We start from the raw sequence: 6,183 nt of genomic DNA on the forward strand, positions 1-6,183 counted from the left end.
AACACGGTGGCTGGAGAAGGCCTACCAACATGTTGCCAGACTGAAGGAGATCGCTCTGGAAGCTGGTTCACTGTCCACTTATGTCCACCTGGACTACCTGATTGAGAAGATGAAGGAGAAAGGAGACACAGAGAAGGTCCAGGAGCTGGAGGAGATGGAGAAACAACAAAAAGATAAAAAGCTTTGGGCAGCAGTGGGGTACGTGTGGGGTAAAATGAAAACAGCCGGCAAAGCTGTGAAAGAACTGATGTAAAAGAAGACGTCACTGTGAGCAGATAGACAGACAAGCAGCTGTACATCTCCATAAAGATGGAGGAAACAAATGGTTAAAAATCACATTATTAGCTCTCATGTAATAAGTTCATTAGAAAATAGAAATGCTTTCTCTGTTTTATCTCCTCCTGACTGTTAAACAGCTCAGTGAAGGCCTCAGGACCAAACACTTCAAACACACCTACAGAAACGGGATATGTTTCATATTTTAGGTCTTTTCTAATGTTTGATTCTCTTCTTTTATTGCTTTCAACGTTTCTTCAGACTCCAGTTTTTAAAGATAATATAGAAATAAAGTTAGTGGTTGTTAAATGTGATCACCTACAGTCACATGACCCTACTGTAATATCTGACCGGATTAATAGAGTCAGTTTCACATCTTTCTGATCCCTTTTATGAAACACATTTTATTTGCTTGTGAAAGGAGTTGTGTCTTTTCTCTCTGTTTCTACATGTGTATGAAGAGTTAGTACTTCAATCGATCACATTGTAAAGCTGATGGATAAATATGATCTTTTTCTTTTGTCTGTTCTTTGATGAATCGCTGTAGAAATAACTGTTGTCATGAAATAAAGAAATAAACACCTCTTGGGATGTTGTTGCTGGTTAACGAGGTGGTTGAGAGCATAGGTCCAGATGGTAGATATTAAACTTGTCTGTTCACCAGGTTTTCTTCATCTACAGAAGAGGATCTGATGCATCATGGGACTCTTCTTCTCTACTAAATGGATTGATGGTGTTTCACCTCCTTGTTATGGAGAGATATGAAGAATATTAAAATCTATTACAATTAAATGCAGAACTAAATGAAGCCAGAGTTGAATGCTGGTAGAAAACTGTTAATATATTTATTTTCCACTCAGTGACTCTCAGCTGCTTATTTCTAACTTACAGCTGCACATAAGAGCTCTGAAACTCTAAACTTCATTCATTTAAACAACGTTCAGGTCTGACACTGTAACACAATGAAGGATTCAAGGAGATCACTTGAGTTTCTGGACAAACCAAAGGGAGGTACTGACTAATATTCTCTGTGATAAATACCATCATACATCTGATCAGTTCTAGTCTGTGTTCTGTCAGCTGCTCACCAACCGTGTTAAACAGGGACTTGGCTATAAAGCAAGACTGAGTTAAAGAACATTTTTATGCACCACCAGTCAACGCATGCTGATTTCTGAGGCAGCAGTTTGTCTGCTGTAACTGCACAGCTTCGTTCGTACAAGTCAGGAACCTGACAGATAAAACATGAACTCAGCTTCATGTCTGTATCGCTCACAGAGAATCATCAGGAAAAGAATTAGTTAAAGGGAGGCGTTTCTCACAGCTGATCTGAAGCTCTGAACAGGATGTAAGCAGCATCAGTTACCATGCAGCAGGTCAAACTTCTGTGACACTGAGACTCTGACGTGAGGCTCATTTTCCTCAATCCTCATTAATGTGACTTTATAGTGCAGCATTCAGGAAGCTTTAGAAACGCTGCAGAAGTACTGGCTGCACAGAACACTACTGTTACAGATGAATTCAAACGATGCAGTTTTTCATTCAATTCCATGATTTTTATAGGACTTCTGTTTTTATTGGACTTTTCTGTTTGGCCCTCAGACAAGCTTCATATCCTGCATGTATACACACCTGAATGCAGCTTCAGAAGGACTTACTGTTGACTGATAATCGATCAGGATCAATCACTGGAGCTTCCTCCGGTACAACTACATGTACTTTAGGTTCCTTCATGTCTGGATGATGTTTCAATCGTCCACCAGGTGGCGCCGTTCACCAGCCCCATCCATCCCTGCAGTGTTCACCTGCTGACAGCAGCAAGAACACATTTAGACTGTTGGACACCTGAAGGTATGAAGGGAGTCTGAACATGTCAGTGAAAGTAAAAGAACATGAAACTGAGTTTCTCTGGAACCCTCATTTTAAAAAAGAAAACGAGACAGTTGAAAAAATATACACGCTAAAAATTATTTAAGATAAACATATAATAGACTGAACAAATGTGCAGTGGAAACAATTCAGCTTCCTGACGCTGTCCTTCAGTCTGCTGGTCCTGGTCCTGGTCCTGCTCCTGATCCTGGTCATGGTCATGGTCCTGGTCCTTGTCCTGGTTCTGGACTCACAGTCTCCTCCCTGATGGCAGCAGTCTGAAGAGGTCATTAGTGAGTCAAACATTATTTTTCCAAGAGACGAGTCAGTCACGTGACAGAGTTCTGCTGTTTGAATACAAACCCGTGATGAGGTCCAGAAGCAGGCTGCCTCCTCCTGGTCCTGGTTCTGCTCCCTGAAGACGTGGAAGCAGGACAGCAGGACGTGATGCAGGTGAAGCTGTGAGCTGTGGCCTCCACCAGCAGGTGTTGGAGCAGCATCCCTACAGCAGACAGCAGCAGCAGCGTTCCAGTTCTCACAGTCGCTGGTCGGCCTGCAGCTAAAACTCCTGAGCTTCAACACGGAGCCCAGCGGACCACACGGTACCAGAGCAGGTCCAAGGTAACACACGACCTTCACCACAGGAGACCCTGAGGAGGGTTAGTTAGGACAAAGGGGGATGGTGTTTGTAGCGGGACGCTGCCTCCTGATTGGACAGCACGGGAGGACGGGAACCAGTGTGAAGCTCTAAGAAGCTGCAGGACGGTAAAGCAGAACATCCTGATGGATCACCAGGTGTGGTGAGCGTTGGGCTGCTGGACAGAGGAACTCAGAAATATGCAGAGAACTGAGTCTTCCTGTACGATCGGTTCTGATGGACACTCCAGTGAAGGTGTGATTACATGTAATGGGTTCTGCTGGTAGATGCTGCGTTCCACTTCCTGTCTACAGACGGAACCATGAAGGCTCTGATGATGCTGCAATCTGACCTGGACTGAACTAACTCCTCTTATCAGTACCTGTGGGTCTCTGTAGGAGAAAAATGGAACAAAGTGAGAACATCCATCATCTCTACACCTCAGTCCTCACCAGGGTCACGGGGGGCTGGTCTGTCTGAGTATAGCCCTGAACAAGGTACCTGGTCCAGCTCTCCGTTACTAGGGTTAGATTCTATCTGCCTACAGGACTGAGGCCTCATAGGTTCAGTAGAGCAGCTGAAGCTGGAGTCGAGGAAACTCGGCCAGCTCCTAACTGCCTTCATCCAAACGCCGGGCCGTCTTACTCTGATAGATACCTCCACTCGGTAGCCTTCATAGTCCAGTCACCCTATCAGCCACATCTGGTAACGGCTGCTTTCCTCTAGCGAGAAGTGGCTCCTGGTGAATTACTGGGATGTCATTTAGAGGTAAGGAAACTCCAGGGATATGTTTACAACTCTATAGTCGTCTTAAACCAGAACAACCTTTAAGAACCATAAATGATCTAATCACAGCATCACTTAACTTCTTACGACCATCAGAGCTCCATGAACATTAGCTAACTAATTACGAATCCAAACTATATTTTTTTAAATATAAAATTGATATTTATTGAATAATAGTAGCATGGGTACGCAAGAGCTCCTGATTAAGTGTACAAATACATTCAGAAATATGATCAAGGTCAACTAATCTGGTTAATAATACACAACTGGGCTTTTCTAAATGAATCACCTAACAGGGTAATTTGGTAGGTAGAGGGTAGACAGCTGGGCCTCAGCTGCCCCGTCCGGTCCTGACCTGAAAATCTCTTAAAGGAAGTGAAAAACTCTGAACAGAATCCCAATGATCCAGTAAGAATTCTCCATCAAACAGTGGGAGTAGAACCGTCCTGATTCTGATTCAGTGTCACAATGATCCGCTGTGTTTCTTCTGGTTGGTTGAGGAAAGTCCACGTATTCTCAAACGTTGGTGAAAGGTCACAGGGTGAGCTGAGGACAGTCCCACACTTTCCTAGCATCGGCTGGGTGGCCCGGTCCAGCCACTCCTTCTGTTACTGCTGTAGAGCAAAGAAAAGACCAATCAGGGCTCTTGTGTTTAGTGCAGTAGAATCCACTATGCCCGACAAAATCAGATAAGATCCAACGTCAGCGATGTCCATGAAGAACTCCGTTTAAAGAGTCTCTGTTTCTCATTTTTATACTCTTCTGATTCCCCAAAGACACACATATTCTCCCAAACACACCTTCTTAAGCTGCAGCACTCAGATAGCTCAGTAGCACGATTCATAGTTTTCATCAGTCAGACATTGTTCTGAAGTTCCTACATCACCTAATAGGGAACCTGCAGACGTGCTCAGTGTCAGGACAGGCTCTGGTGTTGGCCATGTCCGCTTCAATACTTCTTCTTTCTAGCTACGCAGTTAGAAACGTGCTTCCCTTTCTCAACTAGTTAGAATTACTGGTTATAAAGGATCATTTGTAATCATCACAACATCTGAATCAACTTAAACTCAAGCAAAATCGCTTCATTACATCATTTTAAGGTTCATAGTCTCTTTATTTGACCTTCTTCATACCAGTGTATCTGTTAATGGCTGCTCTGGGATTTCAGTCTTTGACTCCACTTGACAGGGCTGGAGTCTATCCCAGCTGACTCAGGGTGAAGGCAGGTTCACCTGGACAGGTAACCAGTCTATCACAGGGCTACACTTAGAGACAGACAACCAAGCACACTCACATTCACACCTACGGACAATTTACAATCACCAATTAACCTCAGCATGTTTGTGGACTGTGGGAGGAAGCCGGAGAACCCGGAGAGAACCCACGCTGCACGGGGAGAACATGGAGACTCCACGCAGGAAGATCCCGGGTGTCCGGCAGCCCTCAGATCTCTTTTGTCTAAGTATCATCTGATTCTGGGTCAGAACCAGCAGGAGTATTTCCATCAGAGTCTCTGGGAGCCTAAATCACTGCTTCTATCAGAGCAGGTGGCCCGGTACCGTTGGTTCTGGTCCTGGTACCGGTGGTTCTGGTTCTAGTAATGGTAGCAAACTGACTGTAGGATTAACCTAACCCTAACCCTGACCCCGAATAAGTGGAAGAAAATACATGGATCATTGTACCTGCTCTGTATCCTGGATTATAACTAGTATCACTAGTATAACTATCAATAACTAGTATAACTATTATAACTAGCGTCACTATTATAACTAGTATAACTAATCCAGTTGTTTTCATCATTTAAATTGTCTACTTTCCAATCAGTGACTGCAGCCCCACATTGACTGAAACGTTGTTAATGCATGAACATGACTTGATAAAAACATGCTGCTAGTGTAGTTAAGGGATGGATGTATGGGTGTGTGATTGCATGTCTGTAATTATTTATTTAGATATATACTGATTTTTTAAAATTGCTCTTTTACAGTTTTTATGGTCTTTAGTGTAATTTGACATGAATGTTGCACTGATTGGTTTGGCACTTTTTAATTTTGTTGCACTTGTTAAAATGAAATAAAGATTCTAGATGTCATTCATGTGGATCACTTCTGTACTGTGGACATGAAGCGGTGTGTAGATGAGTCCAGCCAGAGATCTGACACACACCAACACACACTGCTGCCTGTGTTCATGTTAAATCTGGTTATGATGGAAACTGAAAACATCTCTGTGGTCTTAGCTTTTAAACTTTACATTTTCACAAAGACAGAGCTCTGCTGTAACCAAGGACACAAAGTCCTGTTTCAGCTCAGTCAGGATCACCAACATTATTTATATTTACTAAACACCAGAATAATGAGAGAATGTTTGATGACTTCCTTCAGAGTCAGAAGTTTCCATCCATCTCCTCAGTATCTGCTAGCGTTGCCTTTAAACTCTATGACTTGGGTCAAACGTTCTGGGTTTCCTTCCACAAGCTTCTCACAACAGTCTGATGAGTTCTGGCCCATTCCTCCTGACAGAACTGGTGGAACTGGGTCAGGTTTGTTGGTCTCCTTGCTCCACTGATGTTCTCCAGGATGGCGATCAGGGCTTTGTGATGGCCACTCCACAAC

This window comes from Stegastes partitus, unplaced genomic scaffold (genome assembly GCF_000690725.1).
Source record: "Stegastes partitus isolate 25-593 unplaced genomic scaffold, Stegastes_partitus-1.0.2 Scaffold1232, whole genome shotgun sequence".
Taxonomy (NCBI): Eukaryota; Metazoa; Chordata; class Actinopteri; family Pomacentridae; genus Stegastes; species Stegastes partitus.